The following is an 18,887-nucleotide window of genomic DNA, read 5'->3' as shown; positions in this document are numbered from 1 at the left end:
GGATGATCCTCTGGACGACCTCGGGCAGAATGCACCCTTCGACCAGCCTCTTTATTAAATCCCTGCTGTTGAAGGAATTTTCCCCCAGGTCTTCCTCGGAGCCACCAGCCCCCTCGACGGCAGCCTTGCGGCTGTGGCTCTTTCGGACCAGGGTCTTCTTTCTCCTCTTCCCTTCGACCCCAGGTGCCCCATTGGAACGAGATCCTCGGCCGGGGGGCTCCTTGAAGGGGCTCGGGAGACTTCGGGTTCGACGTCGGAAGGGACGTCGACGGCAACAGCCACCTGAGCAGGTGCGGCCGAGCTTGTCCCTTCTGTCCTAGCCCTCTTCGCTGACCCCGAAGTCGAGGCGCCTTTTCTCTTGTGGGTCTTGAGACCCTGGGCTAACCTTTGAGCCACGCCTGCATCCATGTCTGCAATAAAAAAAGATCGACATGGCTCAGAAATAGAATAAAAAAAATAAAATAATAATAAAAATATAATGATACCAACAAGGTTAAGAGGACTCAGGCTGACGTTGAACTAGAATTGTTCCTTCAGAAGTTCAGAGAGGAGGGAGGCTTGATAGGCCTCGAGCTTTTCAGAGGCTTCGAGGTCGTCTCTTTCCAAGCTAGAAGCCCGTAGACGGAATCCCTCAGAGAGCCCCAAGGGGGTAATCCTAGCTCCAAGGTCGGGCATCAGACATAGAAGAACCTCTCCTTCTAGTTGTGGATAGAAGAGGGGGCACCTTTCAGCAACTCCTTTCTACCGAACTGAGGGGAGAAGTACCACCAGTCTTTTACCGAGGGATGACGCTTGAAGGTGTAGAAATTCCTAAACAAAGAGAGAGTTGGCCGAACTTCAGCTAAACTACAAAGAGAAAGAAATCCTATCAAAAACCTAAAGGAGTTCGATGCTACTGTGACCAGGGAAATGTTTAGAAAATGAAAGAGAGCGACAACAAAAGGCGAAAGTGGAAGTCAAAGTCTGGCACAGAAGGCCTCCTGGTACAGACAGAAGCGACCGGGAGGAGGGGCGCTAGCCCGGTCAGTTGGCCCGGGAATCTCCAGCTTGTACTCCGGAGGAACTCCATACTGAATCCTTATCAGTGAGAGTTCATCCGGAGTCAAAGAGATGGGGATGGTGTCCTGCGCAAAGACTAGACAAGGTTCGGTCCTAACTATGGGTTCGTCTACGATACAAAAATTTTGAAAAACTGGGGCTGACGAACTCCTAGAACCGCTAGAAGAGGAGATATCGGAAGACATTTTGGATCAAATGGAAGCCACAAAAATCCCGAAAAAAATCAGGAAAAATAGCAAACAAGCTCTCGAGGAAGCTAAATGAATGGAATACGAAGAAGAAAGAATAGAAAAATGACAAGAAGTTTCAGAACTAACCTAGGTTGGCCCAAGGAGTGCAGGAAGACGGCAAGGACGATAGAAGTCGACCCAAAGGATGCCTAAGGCCGAGAAGGATGCTAGAGGAAGCTGGAGCTCTCGGGGAAGAGAAGGGAGACCGAGGGATTCTCTCAGGCAAAGTGAAACCCCTGAAGGGGGAGGACGTGTTTAAATAGACCCCAGAGTCCGGTGCAATAATGATTGCGGACTTCTCTGGCCGACCTACACTTGCCGCATGTCCCACTCACCATGGCAAGCGGCTGAAAATGGCTGACAGCTGACAAAATTATTATTGCACTGTACCTAGAGCCACGCCCCAGCAGGAAGTCCGAAAAAATCTTTTCAGATCGCTTTGATTTGAAAAGACTTCGGCACCAGCGCGCCAAATGCCAAAATATTTGGCAACCATCGAGTGCGAAAATCAAGGAGGGCAACTTCGGTTGTGAGAATTTCTCTGTACTTCCTTCATTCGAAACCTAAACTTGGAAGTAGGGAGACTGGTGTTGGGTATAAAATACCCTCAGTCGAAGTTTGTAAAAGACTGACCCTTCCAGGACTTTTCTGACTTCCAACCTTGTGTGATGTTTTTCTGAACTCCCTCGACCATCTGGACTTCTCCGACAATGAACTTCCCCATTCATCCATCGGACTGCTCCAAACACCCTCTGAACTCCGCTATCAGCCAATTTTCTATGGTGATCGACTATTCTCCGAATCTCTTTCAGACTTCTTCCGGCCACGGACAACTCTACTCCAAACTTCGTCCGAGCTTCGTCAGTGTCCGAGCTTCTCCGACAATGAGATTTCTACAGTAACCAGACTCTATCCAAGTTTCTACGGTGGTCGACCACCTTCTGGGTTCCATCCGAGCTCCTACGAGAATCGGATTCCAGTCAAACTCCCATGGTGGAGGGGTCCCAGATGAATTTCGACAATGGAAGGGCTCCACCAGTCGGATCTTTATTCTGAATTTCTACTGTAAGCGGTCTACTCTGAACTTTTACTGCAAACGGTCTACTCCAGATCTCTACGATAAGCAAATTTCATCCGAGCCTCTACTATAAACGAATTCCTTCCGAACTTCTATTACAGGCAGACTTCAGCCAAGCTTCTTCATAACCGGATCCCAACCGAGCTCCTATAATAGACGGATCCCAGATGAGCTTCTACAACGGGGCAGACTCCGTCAGCCAGGTCACTACTCTGAGCTTCCACGATAATTGATCTTCGATCAAGCTTCTACGACAAGCGGCCTCCTTTTAGCCTTCTGCAAGAATCGGACTCTGTCCAAACTTCCACAGCTGATGGATTCCAGACAAGCTTCTACAACAGACAGGCTTCAGCAGCTGGATTTCTACAACGATCGATCACCTCCGGTGTCTGTCGAACCTCCCCAGCCTGTTGCCCAGCTATGCAACCCAAGAGGGGGGGTGAATTGGGTTTCTAAAAAATTTTAAGCTTAACTTATGTCTTATGAAAAATATTTGACAATAGCAAAATAAATAGAGAGAGTAAAGTTAATTCAAGGCTAATGACTAAATGCAAGAATGTAAGAGAATAATGAAGAGTTAAAGAAGAGCAATTAGGCACAACACAAATAAAAAGATTTATAGTGGTTCGGTGCCAACCTTGCACCTACATCCACTCCCCAAGCTCCTACTTGGAAATTCCAATCCACTAATCTTGTATTCAACCCGAATACAAACATCGAAAACTCCGACTCTAGCTATCCCAAGCTAGTCTACTTATTTTTCAGGTACAAGCCAACCCAATACACTCCGATTCAAGGTTCGGATCAACCTTCCCTTATTTTAGAACCCTTCCAAAACAAAAATAGTAACTCAAGCAAAGTATAACAATGAATAGCACAAGTACAAAGAAAGCTCCTTTAATGAGCGTATGAGACTTTAAATACACTTTACTCAAGAAGAAGAAGACCCTTTTTGATTTTCTCAAGGTGGTTGGAGACTTGAATGTGCACTTGAGGAGTTGGTGAGCTTGGATTAAAGGCTTCTTGAATGCTTTGAGTGAGCTCTTGCTGAGGGCTGAAAAGTTTGCTTGAAATCTCTTTCTCAAAAACTCTCTTCTTTTTTTCTTGTTCTTGATTCCCACATTTTTGTCCCTTTTATAGCTTTAAGAAATGGTGGAAAATATTCTGGGCTGAAATAGAGCCGTTAGACCACATTAAATGAGCATTAAAAGCACTTAAAACAAGTTAAAAACTAACCGTTGCGGAACAATCCCGTCACAGGGGTCGACTCATGGGTCGACTCATGTCTGGGGGTCGACTCATGGGTCGACCTCTGTGGAAGAACATCAGAAAATCATCAGAAAACAAGGTTCTGTGATTTTTGGCCTAAAAATAGTAGGGGTCGACTCATAGATTGACTCATGCCTTGGGGGTCGACTCATGGGTCGACTCACAGGTTGTGCCAAGCCAAAAAATCTATGTGCCAAACAGCTCATTGTGCCATGAGTTGACTCATGGGTCGACTCATGATTTTCAAACATGAATATCTTTCAAAATACAAGTTCAAAAATAATAAAATTTTCATCAATGAATCACAAATCTTTTGTTCTATCACTTGATGCTTTCAAATCAGAGTTTTGATAAAATTATCATTTTGCCCCTGAAAAGTAATAAGTCTTTTTCAAGCGAAAATTATTAATATCCCTTCAAATACTTTGTAATCATCAAAATTAATCCAAAGAGCAACAATCTCTCCCTTTTTGATGATGACAAAACACTTGAACAAAAGCATATATATGAATCAATGAGCAAGAATTTCAAAGGAATGAAATGCATTATAGGTAGTTTGAAGATAAATAGAAAATTTACAACCAACTTAAAAATTACTTATAAATGCATTTGCTTGAAAAGAAGATTGATTCTTTTGGCACGTGATACATGTGCCCATTTGCTTGTGTTGCTCATTTGCATAAACAATTTGCCTATTGATTAATAAATTAAAAATTTGCTCAGTTGATTATGTGATTTTGGTATCAGAGCAAAATTTATTTTTGTTATCAGAGCAAAGTAGAATTTGCCTAAGAATTTTGAAAAATACTCATTTGAAAATATCTCATTTGCTCATTTACTTGTTTTTCAAATTGCTTAGCATCTTGAAAATTTGCTCATTCTCATTTGATTATTTAATTTTGGTATGAGAGCATGTCTAAGAATTAATTTTAAAGTTTGCTCATTTACTTATTTTTCAAATTGCTTAGCATCTTGAAAATTTGCTCATTCTCATTTGATTATTTAATTTTGGTACGAGAGCATGTTTAAGAATTAATTTTAAAGTTTGCTCATTTGCTCATTTGCTTTTGTTTGCTTTTGCTTAACAATTTACTCATTTTGCTTTTAATTCTTTTATTAATCTGCTTCTTTTATTAATCTGCTTTTGATTCTTTAATTTCTCCCCCTTTTTGACAGCATCAACAAAAAATATTGTTTACTCCCCCTTTTTCTTTGAATACATTTTCTCTTTTTCTTTCTTTTGATGGAATTAATTTTACTAACAGTAATTTTACTAACATTAATGTTTACTCCTCCTGAATACAGCAATCATAAAAAATATACCATTAGATATCATAGATATGAAATAGCAATTCATAGTATTTTAAGCATGCACATAATTGAAAGTAACTCAAAGAGTAGATATATAATCAAAAAGTGACTAATACCATAGTTGTTCCACTACATATACCAAAACATAAAAGTTAATCAGTCAACATCATTACATGGCCCAAAAGATAGATCCTAGAAAGAGACTAGAGACAAGACTAACAACAAGGATCTAGTAGAGCTCATGACTGGATGGATCAGAATCAGATGTATCGGAGATAGGGTGGGGAGATGAAGGATCGCGACCAAGAACTCGTCCTCTACCCCGTCTGCCTCTACCACGAGTGGAGGTGCTGGCACGAGTAGGTGGGCGAGATGATCCTGAAGGCTAAGAAGCAATAGACTGAACTGCAAGAGAGAGCCTGATGGTGTCTAGAAGGTTCAGAGCTCTCGAAACAGACTGTAGCAGTGCAGTGAACTGGGTGGATGCATGCTCACTAGAGCCTTTGATCTCTCTCCTCAGGAAATCAAATCCACTCTCCAATACTCCTCTAAGTCTGGCTGCCTCCATAGATAGGTCTGAGACCTCAGTAGTGCACTCCTGTGGCTGTGGATGGGCCAGAGCTAACACTTGCCCCTACAAGTCAAGTACCCTCCCAGTCAGTCTCAAAATGTAACCCTCGAGCTGCTGAATCCGAACTGACTGATCTGAGATCATCTAAAATACAGTGGAGATGTGGGGGATCAAAGTCTGATCAGATGCATCTAATGATGTGGATCCCTGTGCAAAAGCTGAAGTGCTCCATTGTCGAGAAAGCAAGGAAGCCACACGCTGTGAGATCATCTCAATCTAGTCATCAGCCAATCTGATCTCTAAGAGAAATACTCTGTTGTCCGGCTGCTGGACTGGGGTGTGCCTCCTAGTGGACTCTGAAGGGCCAACCTCTGGATCTGAAACAAACTAGATGTCTGGAGATGCTGCCCTGATGTCATGGAGAGGTGATGAAGGACCTTCTTCCTCAGCTCTGTCCTCAACTCTCTCTTCTGCACCCTTAATCCAACCACCATCAGTCCTAGTGAATCCCATGCGATGCAAAGTGTGTTGGTTAATGGTGTCAGAGTGAGAAAGCCTAGCAGATGCCTCCCCCTCAAAACTAACTCTAAACCTCCTGAATACCAGGGTGAGGGCCATACCGAAAGGCAGATGAGCCTTGGATTTATTTAGTGTTTCTCTCATGGCCTCAATCATTAATGCTGGGAGGTTTAAGGGGGTTTGGGTGATCACATGAAACATGATGCAGATGTCTCGGCCTGAAAGGAGGTCATGTCTACCACTTCTTGGGAAGAAAAGCTTTGTTACCAATTGATGTAAAATTCTCATTTCAATGGACAGGATCTTGGCTTCTAGTTTATTCAGGCTTCCCGAGTAGGTTCCTCCTAAAATCACATTAATCCCTTCTTCCTTCACTGGGAGTTCCATGTTTGAATATCCCTCACAGGGCAAATGAAGAATCTCTCCCAAAATAACAGGATCTAAACAGATATCAACACCCTTAACAGTAGATGTTACTGTTCCATTCCCATAGCACAGATTCAGATAAAACTCTCTAACCAAATCTACATATGTAACTTCCTTAAGAGAACAGTAAAATCCCCAACCTTGGTTTTTGATCTTTGAACCAATGGAGAACCCCTCTTTTTCAAAAAATCTGAAGTCAACATTTTTTCCAGTTTCTACTTTTCTGACAGAGAGAGGAATTTTACTAGGGCTAAGAGGAGACTGAGAGGAACCTGGAGCAGATGTCGAAGCAGGAATGGAAGCAGAAGAGGTCTGAGACGCTTGTCTTTTCCTGCGCACGCTCTCTTCCAACTCACGGACCGATTTCCTTCTTTGAGGGAGTTTCATTTTTGGAGCCATACTCACTACGAGAACAAGCAAGGAGACTTGGAAGATCAAATGTGTGAGGAGATCGAAGGTTATTAGGGGATGGAAAAGGATTTTTGGAGGAGAGAAACCCTGTTTAGAAAGAGAATGGTGGAAGCTAGGGCACGCTCCAACCGCTCTAATCAAGGGAGAAAAATGGGAATATCTCCTTTCCCAATGGGTGATTTGAGGTGGAGGGGTGATGGGAGAAAGATCTTGGGCTTAGACCATGGATTTGGAGAGGAAGAAGAAGAGGACTATGGGTTTTGAAGGGAGGAAGATGAAGATGGAGAGGGTCGGCTCATGAACAGGGTTTTAACCAAAAAGAGAGGAATCCGTGCGATTTTGGCCGAAAATTACAAGTATGCCATTGGGTCGACCCTAGGAGGTCGACTCATGATTCACAAAATTTTAGAAAAAATATGAATAAATTTCGAAAAAATTTAAAATTTTGAGAGAAGAATTTTTGCTCTATGAAAAGTTGTGAGAATGATAATCTTGAGCTTTTAGGTCCAAGAGAGATGATAGAAATTGAGCTCAAAAAAATTTTGACATTGATTCCTTAGAATTAGAGAGATATTTAAGCAAATGGATTAAGAATTCCTAGATCTCTCTTAATTTCACAGAATCTATCTTCACTTAGGGCCTTTGTAAAGATATCGGCTAATTGATTTTCAGTGCAAACATAGTCAAGAATTATATCTTTATTTTGAACATATTCTGTTATAAAATGATATCTGATTTCAATATGTTTAGACCTAGAATGTTGAATTAGATTTTTAGTAAGATTTATGGCACTAGTGTTATCACATCTTATGGGTGTTTCATTAAGTTTGATACCAAAATCTTCGAGTTGTTGCTTAATCTACAAGATTTGAGCACAACAACTTTCAGCTGCAATGTATTCGGCCTCGGCCGTAGACAGTGCTACCGAATTTTATTTCTTGCTAAACCAGGAGATTAGATTAACTCCAAAAAATTGGCAAGTTCCACTAGTGCTTTTTCTATCTAATCTACATCCAGCAAAATCAGCATCTGAATATCCTATTAAATCAATTAATGAGTCCTTAGAGTACCATAATCCTAGTGTTTGAGTACCATTTAAATATCTAAGGATTCTTTTAACAGCATTCAAGTGAGATTCTTTAGGATTAGATTGAAATCTAGCATACAGACAAACACTAAACATGATATCAGGCCTACTTGCAGTCAAATATAATAGAGAGTCAATCATACCTCTATAATATTTTAAGTCTACACATTTACCTTCTTCATTCTTGTCAAGCTTACATGAAGGGCTCATGGGTGTGCCAATTGCTTTGGAGTTCTCCATTCCAAATCTTTTGAGTAATTCCTTGGTGTACTTACTTTGGGTGATGGAGATTCCTTCCTTTGTTTATTTGATTTGGAGTCTGAGGAAGAATGTAAGTTCTCTCATCATGCTCATCTCGAACTCCCCCTACATGAGCTTAGCAAAGTCTTGACAAAGAGATTCATTAGTAGACCCAAAAATAATGTCATCAACATATATTTGTATAATTAACATATCATTTTGATTTCTTTTAATGAAAAGGGTTGTGTCTACATTACCTCTTGAAAAATTATTATTTAGTAAAAATTTACTTAGCCTATCATACCAAGCCCTAGGTGCTTGTTTCAAACCATATAGTGCTTTATTCAATATAAAAACATGATTAGGAAAAGCATGATTTTCAAAACCTGGGGGTTGTTCTACATAGACTTCTTCAGTAATATATCCATTCAAAAATATACTTTTGACATCCATTTGAAATAATTTAAATTTCATAAAGCAAGCATATGCAAGTAGAAGTCTGATGGCATCTAATCTAGCAACAGGTGCAAAGGTCTCATCAAAATCAATTTCTTCTTTTTGATTATAGCCTTTAGCAAACAATCTTACTTTATTTCTTATTATATTTCCATGTTCATCTAATTTATTCCTAAAGATCCATTTTGTGCCAATTATTGAATAATTTTTAGGTCTTGATACTAAAGTCCATACATTATTTCTTTCAAATTGATTAAGTTTCTCTTGCATTGCATTAATCTAATTATAATCATTTTCAGCTTCTTCAATAGTTTTTGGTTCAAGATGAGAGACAAAAATACAATGATTAAATATATCTTTAAGTGAAGAACAAGTTTTTACCCCATGCATAGGATCACCAATAATTAGCTCTTTAGGGTGATTATGAACATACCTCCATTCTTTGGGTAGGTCATTTGTACCTTGAGGTTGTTCTTGATGTTCTTCACCTCCCTCATCCTGTTTGTCTTCATGTTCCTCATCATCTTGAATTGTTGAATCTTTCAGAGTGATCTCCTTCATTCTTTCTATAAGAGGATCTGCATCATCAACACCTTCATTCTTCCTTGAAGGAAGATCGTTAGATTCATCAAAGACAACATGTATCGACTCCTCTACTGCTAAGGTTCTTTTGTTAAAAACTCTAAAAGCTTTACTAGTGGAGGAGTAACCAAGAAAAATTACTTTATCTGATTTTGCATCAAATTTTTCAAGTCTTTCTTTACCATTATTTAATACGAAACATCGGCAACCAAAAACATGAAAATAAGCAATATTAGATTTTCTTTCTTTCCAAAGCTCATAGGGGGTTTTCTTTAAAATTTGTCTAATCAAAGCACGATTTAAAATGTAACATGTTGTGTTAATAGCTTCCACCGAAAAGTATCTTGGAAGGTTGCTTTCACATAGTATGGTACGGGCCATTTCTTCTAGGATTCTATTTTTTCTTTCTACTACCTCATTTTGTTGGGGTGTCCTAAGTGCAAAAAAATTATGGCCTATTCCTTTTTCATTACAAAATTTTTCAAAGTCTTGATTTTCAAATTCAGTTCCATGATCACTTCGAATATTTTGAATTGAAAATCCTTTCTCATTAGTGACTTTTCGGTAAAATTTAGTGAAAACTTGAAAAGTTTCATCTTTGTGTGCCAAAAAGAAAACCCAAGTAAAATGAGAGAAATCATCTATAATTATAAAATCATATCGTTTTCCTCCCAGACTAGTAGTTCTAGTAGGTCCAAATAAGTCCATATGCAAAAGTTCTAAAGGTCTAGAGGTTGAAACAATATTTTTGGATTTAAATGAAACTCTTGTTTGTTTACCTAGTTGGCATGCATCACAAATTCTATCTTTTTCAAAATTTAATTTTGGCAAACCAAGAACTAATTCTTTCTTAATTAATTTTGAAAGTGAATGCATGCTAATATGTGCAAGCCTACGATGCCAAAGCCAACTAGTCTCATTAATTTTGGCATTCAAAGATACTAGGCATTGCATGTTTATTTTGGATAGATCATTCAAATCTACCATATAAACATTACCATGTCTATGTCCCATAAATTTAATGCCATCATTAATAGGACTAGTTACAATACAAACAGAAGATTCAAAAACAACTTTGTATCCTTTATCACAAAATTGACTAATGCTTAGTAAATTATGCTTTAAACCATCTACTAACAAAATATTTTCAATGTATTTGGAGGGAGTGATACCAATGTTACCTATACCGATGATCTTTCCTTTGCCATTGTCTCCAAAGGTGACCATCCCTCCATTCTTAGCGTCAAGAGTGATGAATTGGGATTCATCACCAGTCATGTGTCTCGAGCATCTGCTATCAAGATATCATTTCCTGTTTCCTCCTTGGGATGCTAGACACACCTGCAAGCAAAAGTCAAATTTTTGTTTTAGGTACCCAAGCTTTCTTGGGTCCTTTTTGGTTAGTAATAATGGTTCCTTTTGGAACCCATATTTTCTTTATATTTGAGTTTGCAGATGTGTTAGAGAAGCAAGTGTATGACTTATGTCCTACTCTACCACATTTGAAACATGTAATATTAGAAGACTTGTTACTTAAAGAGTTTACATAGATATTTTTCAGATACTTTTATTTCTTCAAGGGGTTATAGCCAAGTCCAGCCTTATCATACATGGCCTTTTGATTTTCAAGAATCATATTAAGTTTATTTGAACTCAAGGTGAATTTTTCAACTAATGGTTTTAACTTGACAATTTCATTCTTTAAACTTTGATTTTCTTGAAGCAGGGTGGATTTTTCAATTGAAATGCTTTCATTTTGTTTTAATAAAGATTGATTTTTTGATTTTAGATCTTTGTTCTTTATCCCTAGTTTCTTTAGTTCATCAACTAAATCACAAAAAGCTTCATGCAGTTCTTCAAATGTAAAGTCACTAGGAGTTTCGAAAATTACCTCATTTTCATGTGCCATAAGGCACAGATTGGCTTGTTCAGTTGAGTCTTCCTCTTCGGAGCTTGAGTCATCACTCCCACTCCAAGTGGCCATCATGGCCTTCTTCTTGTACTTCTTGGGACCCTTCTTCAGTTGTGGGTATTCAGACTTGAAGTGTCCCAGTTTCTTGCATTTGTAGTAGATAAGGGGTTGGTCTTTCTCCTTTTCTTTGCTCTGTTCTCTTTTCGTGAATGGCCTCTTCCTCATCCCTTGTTTCCTTTTTCTCAAAAATTTTTTGAATCTTCGGGTAATGAGTGCCATCTCTTCATCCTGTTCTTCATTTTCAGTGTCATCAGTTTCTTTATCTGATGGAGCTGTGGATTTGAGGGTAATTGTTCTCTTCTTTTTGACTTCTTCCTCTTGATGTTGCTTCATGCTCAGCTCATGAGTCATCAATGATCCAAGAAGCTCTTCCAAGGGTAGAATGTTCAAGTCCTTGGCTTCTTGGATGGCAGTCACTTTGGCTTCCCAAGTTCTTGGTAAGGACCTGAGAATCTTTTTTACAAGCTCACTGTTAGTATAGGACTTACCAAGACTCTTTAAACCATTTATAATATCAGTAAAGCGAGTAAACATTTCAGTTATGGACTCATCATGCTCCATTTTAAATAATTCATATTTATGCACAAGCATGTTGATTTTGGACTCCTTTACTTGATTGGTTCCTTCATGGGTTACTTCTAACATATCCCATATTTCTTTAGCAGACGAGCAAGTAGAAATACGATTAAATTCGTCAGCATCAAGAGCACAATAAAGAATATTCATAGCTTTAGCATTTAATTGGGCCATTGTCTTATCAACCTCATCCCATTCTTTCTCGGGTTTGGCTGATTCCACACCATCTATAATTTTAGTGGGTGTGTGAGGACCATTCACTATGATACTCCACATATCATAGTTGAGTGCTTGAATGAATATTTTCATCTGAGCTTTCCAATATGTGTAATTAGACCCATTGAAAAGTGGAGGTCAGTTAGTGATTGCCCCTCGGCTAGAGAAGTGCCGACTTGAGTTGCCATAGATCTTTGGCTCTTTGATTGATTAGATCAAAGTAGGGTTAGAGCATCGGGCTCTGATACCACTTGTTGCCCAGCTATGCAACCCAAGAGGGGGGTGAATTGGGTTTCTAAAAAATTTTAAGCTTAACTTATGTCTTATGAAAAATATTTGACAATAGCAAAATAAATAGAGAGAGTAAAGTTAATTCAAGGTTAATGACTAAATGCAAGAATGTAAGAGAATAATGAAGAGTAAAAGAAGAGCAATTAGGCACAACACAAACAAAAAGATTTATAGTGGTTCGGTGCCAACCTTGCACCTACATCCACTCTTCAAGCTCCTACATGGGAATTCCAATCCACTAATCTTGTATTCAACCCGAATACAAACATCGGAAACTCCGACTCTAGCTATCTCAAGCTAGTCCACTTATTTTCCGGGTACAAGCCAACCCAATACACTCTGATTCAAGGTTCGGATCAACCTTTCCTTATTTTGAAACCCTTCCAAAATAAAAACAGTAACTCAAGCAAAGTATAACAATGAATAGCACAAGTAAGTACAAAGAAAGCTCCTTTAATGAGCGTATGAGACTTTAAATACACTTTACTCAAGAAGAAGAAGACCCTTTTTGATTTTTTCAAGGTGGTTGGAGACTTGAATGTGCACTTGAGGAGTTGGTGAGCTTGGATTAAAGGCTTCTTGAATGCTTTGAGTGAGCTCTTGCTTAGGGCTAAAAAGTTTGCTTGAAATCCCTTTTTCAAAAACTCTCTTCCTTTTTTCTTGTTCTTGATTCCCACCTTTTTGTCCCTTTTATAGCTTTAAGAAATGGTGGAAAATATTTTGGGCTGAAATAGAGCTATTAGACCACATTAAATGAGCATTAAAAGCACTTAAAATGGGTTAAAAATTAGCCGTTACGGAATAATCCCGTTATAAGGGTCGACTCATGGGTCGACTCATGCTTAGGGGTCGACTCATGGGTCGACCTCTGTGAAAGAACATCAAAAAATCACCAAAAAATAAGGTTCTGTGATTTTTGGCCTAAAAATAGCAGGGGTCGACTCATGGGTCGACTCATGCCTTGGGGGTCGACTCACAGGTTGTGCCAAGCCAAAAAATCTGCGTGCCAAACAGCTCATTGTGCCATGAGTTGACTCATGGGTCGACTCATGATTTTCAAACATAAATATCTTTCAAAATACAAGTTCAAAAATAATAAAATTTTTATCAATGAATCACAAATTTTTTATTCTATCACTTGATGCTTTCAAATCAGAGTTTTGGTAAAATTATGATTTTGCCCCTGAAAAGCAATAAGTCTTTTTCAAGCGAAAATCATTAGTATCCCTTCAAATGCTTTGTAATCATCAAAATCAATCCAAGGAGCAACACAGCCATCAACCTTCAATAGCATCAGCCAGACTTCCACAATGCCATCCAGACTTCCACAGTATCCCCAAACTCCTCCAGCAGACGAACCTCCCCAACACCATCCGAAGTCCACCGCCGACCGACCCTCTACCAGATTCTTCATGAAATCAGACTTCTCTGATGCATAATCTTCAAACGAGCTTCCACATCAAGCAAATCCCAGACGGACTTCTCTAGCAATCGGACTCCTACCGGACTTCACCCATAGAAAGTCTCCATCCGAGCTTTGACAGTAGATGACTCCCGCCTGTAGCATCATCGCCTGAGGCATCTGACAACAGTAGACTCATCAGCAGCCTCAGAAATATCCGAGCTTCTCTTAGATCGATGAGATAGAGAGCCATTCCGCTCCATCAGACATCTCAACCGAGCTCCAGCCGACAAATCCAAACTCTCTGGCAAGTCACGACAATGGCCACTACCCTACTCCATTCTCTGCAACGGATTTCGCATGGCTCCACCACTCTCTGGCAAGTCACGACAACGGACACCACTCCACTCTCCAGGCTCCACCATTCTCTGGCAAGTCACGACAACGAACACCACTCCACTCTCCGTAACAAACTTCACGTGGCCCTGAACGGCCCCTGACGCCACTACTCTCCATAACAAACTCCGCGTGGCTCTGAATGGCCCACTACCAGGCGGTTACAGACATCGCTATCAATCAGTTATGCTCTCCGCCTATAAAAAGGGACCCCCAGATATATTTTTCTCTAAGCTCTAAACTCTGTCTCGAAACTCTGCTAAAATTTTTACTTGAGCACTCCATTTCTGTTGAAGCAGAGTACTGACTTGAGCATCGAAGGATCTTGCCAAAGAACCTCCAACTCCAATTTAGACTTTCCTTGTAGGTCCCAATGGCGGCCGCGATCATCCCAGCTCCAGCTTCTCCAGCTTCGGCAGAATTCTGCACCAACAAAAACTAAGGACAAATATATTCTTAGAAGTCTAGAATTAGAAATCAAATTAGATGGTTTCAACATGTTACCAGAATCATGTCCAACTGCAGCCATGATCAGGGTATACTACAAAATTTTAAACACCTTAGAGCATATAGGAGTAGTAAATAAAAGGACTCTAGGTTCTACAGATTATTTTCAGATAGATCCAAGCAAAGGAAATATCTTTGTCCCAAGAACCTTAGTTTGAGATCAAATTAAACTTCCTGGTGATTGGTTATTAAAGAAATCAGTGCCAGCTATCAGAAAAGAACAAAGCAAATTAGATACGATTATTACAAATTCTGAAGGAGATGTCTCTATAAGATTTTAAAGAGGACTTTAAAGAAGCTCAAGCTATAGACTAGAACCTTCACAAGTTCAAATAAATCCATCTAGGCATAGTTGTTCTACCTCTTCACCCTCAAAGTTAAGTAATGTAAACTTTGAACCAAAAATTCCCCAACATAGATATAAAGAGCTTCAATCTCCACCTACCTCACCTACTTATTCTCAAATCACTGATAAAAAAGATCCAAAGTTATATATGATCAATATTGAGTTTGAACCAAATCCAGAGATGGACCTAGAAACCTTAATTGTCTCTAAAGAATAGATGAAAAGATTACAAATTGAATATTATACTTTTCTACAGATGACTAGGAAACAAATGCCATTTTCTAAATGGTACACACCTATAAAAGGAGACCCAAAAGATATTAATATGATTTTAAGAAATGGAAAAGAAACTAGAAATCCAGAACCATCTAATCCAAAAATTGTAGTCTCCTGGCAAGATGGAAAAGGAAGAGTTATTGAAAAAATATACCTCCCTCTTCAGAAAATTAGAATCCCTGTTAAAGGAACTCAAGTGACAGCCTCACCATTTAAAATGAAAATAGATACTATAGAAGCCTCTAATGGTAAGGACATTAAAAATATTATAGAACAAAACAATTTCACAAATCAAAGTCTTAAAACTTTAGGTGACTAGTTAATTAAAGTAGAGGAGATGATTAAAGAAGAAAAGTTTGGAGTTCAAGACAAAATCTCTTTACCTATTTTTAAACCCTTTGAAATAAACAAAAAACAGTCAAAAGAATTAAATATTGATATTATGGAAGAAATAAATAAAAGACTTCAAGGAATCCAAAGAGTTAAAGATACCTCGAACAATCTAGACAAAGAATAATAGCAGCCTTGACCCATCAAACTTCTTCTTCATCAGAAATTGAAACTTCTTATGAAGAGGAACACCAAGTAAATAAGATTACCTATTGGAATAATTATCCTAGAAAGATGTACTACCCAAGACCTACCCTTCCAGATTTAGTCTTAGAAGAAAGAGGACAAATAACTCAAAATCAATATTCGGCCAATACTATCTATGAGTGGAACATAGATGGCATGACCGAATATGGCATCCAAAATACACTTCAAGAAATGACTATGGTAGCAAATGCTTACAAAATTAAAAATACACCTGATCATGCTATTGTCCAAAATCTAATAGCCGGTTTCACTGGCCAATTGAAGGGCTGGTGGGATCATTACTTAGATGATATAGATAGAAACCAAATTCTTACTGCTGTTAGAAAAACTGCAGATGGAACAATTCTTAAAGACGAGGATGGAACAGACATACAGGATGCTGTTCCTACCCTTATCTTTGCAATTCCCAAACATTTCCTAGGAGATCCATCAAAACTAAGAGATAGAACTACAGAAATTTTGACAAATTTAAAATGCAAAAAGTTTTAAGATTTTAGATGGTATAAAGATGTCTTCTTAACAAAAGTAATGACTAGAGAAGATTGCAACCAACCTTTTTGAAAAGAAAAAATTATTGCAGGACTTCCAATCGTATTTTCTGAAAAAGTAAGGACTAAACTTAGAAATCAAAATAATGGTAGAATTCCTTATGATAGATTGACATACGGAGACCTAGTTAATATCATAAATGAAGAAGGACTACTACTTTGTAGTGATCTAAGACTTAAACAGCAAATTAAAAAGGAACAATTAAACTCTAAAAAAGAATTAGGAAATTTCTGTGAGCAATTTGGCCTTCAATCCCTTAAAACCCAAAAACCTAAAAAAGATAAAAAACTTTGTAAAGATTGTCACCAAAAGAGAACTCGACCTTTTAAGGAAAAATCAAAATCTTTAGCTAGGAAAAAGAAAACCTAGTTGCCTCAATATAAGCCTAAGAAACCAAGTTGGCCTAAGTCAAAACCATCACAACCAATTTGTTACAAGTGTGGAAGAGTAGGAAATTTTAGCAGAGATTGCAAAATAAAAGAAAAAATAAATGATTTAGAATTAGATGAAATAGATCTTCTAAAATCAATAAAAACCCAATTAAAAATCTTACTTTTAGAATCTGACACAGAATCTGATATTTCTCAAGACTCTGAAGATGAAAATAAATCATCCTCAGAATCTGAAAATAAGAAAGAAATTTGTGTAATTACAAAAAAATAAAATTTATTATTAAACTTTATTGATGAAATAGAAGATCCTGAACGAAGAAGAGAATACTTAGCCAAACTCAAAGAAACCATAAATGAAGAAGCTAAGGAAATAAAAACAACTTACAATTTAAACAATATTTTAAAAAGATTTGAATCACCAAAAGGAAAAGAAATAACTACTCAAGAACTTCAAATAGAAATTAATCTTTTAAAATTAGAAATAGAGCAAATGAAAGAATACATTAAGAATCCCAATAACAAAAAGAGTATAGAAAGTGATATAGAAAGTTTAAATCAAATAAATATACAAAAATGGTGTATTAAAATAAGTCTAGTCATAAAAGATGAATTTAAACTCAATACAATAGCACTAATAGATTATGGAGCTGATTTGAATTGTATTCATGAAGGATTAATCCCAATCAAGTATTTTGAAAAAACAAATGAGAACTTAAGAACCGCTAGTGGTTCAAAGCTCAATATAAACTATCAATTAACAGATGTAAAAATTTGTAACAACAATATAGACATCTATACTTCATTTATTCTAGTAAAAGATCTAAATCAATCAGTAATTCTAGGAACACCATTCCTCAATCTGATTAAACCAATTCATATGAATGATAAAAAAAATTTAAGAACAATCTTAAGTCAGGATTTACATTTCTAATTCATTTAATCTTTTCCCATAATTTTTTTTACATATTTTCTTAAAAAGAAGAAGAAGAATATAGATACAAATTCCATATGAGAGTCTTTCCAAACCCATCCACAAATATTAACCAAAAAAGCTATTGGAAAAAAAACACCACCATTTACAGTAGTCAGATGGTCCACTGACAACAAGTCACCAACAAAGTTGATTCCTCGACAAGTCACCAAGTTGCTTTACTCTCAAGCAAAGATGATTACTTCACCTCCAAGTTAACTTTATTAAAGATGATTCACCACCAAGTCACTTTGGCGTCAAGCTACTTGAAGCCCAAGTAAAGATGAGCCAGCCAAACTTCTATAAGAAGACCCCCAATGCCAGTATTGGAAGAGAAGCCGTTAGACTCCCAAGCTTCAAGAGCTATCCTAAGAGCCAGAAGGCTTCCCTGGAAAGCTTATTGAAGATCTTAAGATCCAGGTAGAAGTTACAAGCCAGTGAGGGAGTATTCCACCAATAGTTTCTCTTCTTTCTCCTGTCTTGTACTCTTGTGTATACTCTTCTTTTGAGTCTTATATAGCCTTCCACTTCCTTTTTGTTCTAAGTGAGAAGAGTCCTGTAGTCGAAGAAGCAAGCTCCTGCAAGCTATTTTCATTTTGTATTGTTCGTCATTTTGTAAGTTTGTTTTATGTTCTTCATGTCTGTGTGTTTTTCATATGTATATTTCTATCAGTTTGTTTTAATGAAGTATTAGTTACTTCATATCTTTGTTTCTTTGTTGTTTTAACCTTTGTTTGTTTGTGTTTTCTTTATATTGTTTTATTGTTTACTTTTTATAAACTTCATCTTCTTCATCATTGCATGCATCCTGTATTCATATAGCTACTATTCATTACTATTCATACTATTTATGCAATTACTATTTCGCAAAATACTATTTGCACATCATTTGCATAGTAAAAGTACTATTTGCATATTTCATTCTTCCATACTTTTTCCTTCCACGTTCCTTCATCATCCACCTGCATGCATGTTTTCAAAACACTATTTTATGTTACTATTTTAAAACTATTGCTTCACTATTTGCATAAGAAAAATAATAAAAAATAAAAAATTATAAAAATTATAAAAAATAATAGTAACTAGGTAACATGCATATGGTAAGTAGGTAACTTGCATATAAAATATAAAAAATACATTAAAAAAAGTAAAAAATTA

The sequence above is a fragment of the Elaeis guineensis genome, chromosome 6 (assembly GCF_000442705.2).
Source record: "Elaeis guineensis isolate ETL-2024a chromosome 6, EG11, whole genome shotgun sequence".
Lineage (NCBI taxonomy): Eukaryota > Viridiplantae > Streptophyta > Magnoliopsida > Arecales > Arecaceae > Elaeis > Elaeis guineensis.
The sequence above is the reverse complement of the archived record's forward strand: the minus strand, read 5'-3'. Positions refer to the sequence as shown.